This window comes from Tenrec ecaudatus, chromosome 2 (genome assembly GCF_050624435.1).
Source record: "Tenrec ecaudatus isolate mTenEca1 chromosome 2, mTenEca1.hap1, whole genome shotgun sequence".
Taxonomy (NCBI): Eukaryota; Metazoa; Chordata; class Mammalia; order Afrosoricida; family Tenrecidae; genus Tenrec; species Tenrec ecaudatus.
In genome coordinates, this window is record NC_134531.1 from 17,517,825 (window position 1) to 17,518,939 (window position 1,115).

The 1,115-nt window shown below is 36.5% G+C and overlaps 1 non-coding gene across 1 annotated transcript; it reads left to right on the forward strand.

The window, feature by feature from the left end:
* The first annotated feature begins 444 nt into the window (after nt 1-444).
* Nucleotides 445-608, forward strand: LOC142441543 (U1 spliceosomal RNA). Its single transcript, XR_012782916.1, has one exon. It is a non-coding gene; the product is annotated as a U1 spliceosomal RNA (small nuclear RNA).
* The last annotated feature ends 507 nt before the right edge of the window (nt 609-1,115 follow it).

The window sequence follows — 1,115 nt, forward strand, 5'->3', positions numbered from 1 at the left end:
AAATCGCCGGGGGACGTGGGGAAAATTGTTTAAAATCAGATTTCATGAGGGAGTGGTGGGGGTTGGTGCGGAGGAAAATGAAGAGCTGATTCCAGGAGTCCAAGCAGAAAGCGAGTTTTGAGAATGATGGGGGAAATGAATGTATAAGTGTGCTTTACATAATTGATGTATGTGTGGATCGTGATAAGAGATGTATGAGCCCCAATAAAATTATTTTTAAAAAAGGAAAAAAATGTTCTATTGATGGTAATGATGATTGCAATGCTGGATCATATGATATGTGGGTTACATGCCAGTAAAACAATTAAAAGAAGAAAAAAAGAGGGAGATGGGAGGGTGGGGGAGTAACGGAATCAGTAAAGACAATAGAAGTTCGATAAGTTGTTGGATGTAAAACTGAAGCGCATACTCTGTAAATCTTGAACTACTTTAAAATAAAATGTTATACTTACCTGGCAGGGGAGATACCATGATCACGAAGGTGGTTTTCCCAGGGCGAGGCTTATCAATTGCACTCCGGATGTGCTGACCCCTGTGATTTCCCCAAATGTGGGAAACTCGACTGCATGATTTGTGGTAGTGGGGGACTGTGTTTGCGCTCTTCCCTGAAAATAGATAGATAGATAGATAGATAGATAGATAGATAGATAGATAGATAGAGAAATAAATAAATAAATAAATGTTAAAAAATTAAGACTCACCAAAAGGCTGGGATCTGGGTACAAATATGCAAACCAGAGTAATTTACTTGGCATGATTTAATTATCAGAGCAAAAGACCCTTAGTGTCATTAATTTTCCATCTTCAGCTTCTAGCAATATGTCCACTACCTTTGAAGTACTAGCCTCCCCCCAAAATTATTTTTTCTACTTACAAAAGTCTGCAGAAATTAATTTTCTTTATTACCTGATACATCAGAAAAATTGTTTGTGCAGAGTTAGAGAAAACTTTAATTCTGTTCTACCTCCAACCCTTAAGCTACCTAATATATAAATTCTATAATAGTAAATACTTTTGTCTTTCTACTGCTGCATCTCCAGAAGCTAGAGATAGAGTGGGAATAATATTTAACATGAGTATAATCAGAAAGCAATGTTGTAAAATCATCAAACCTT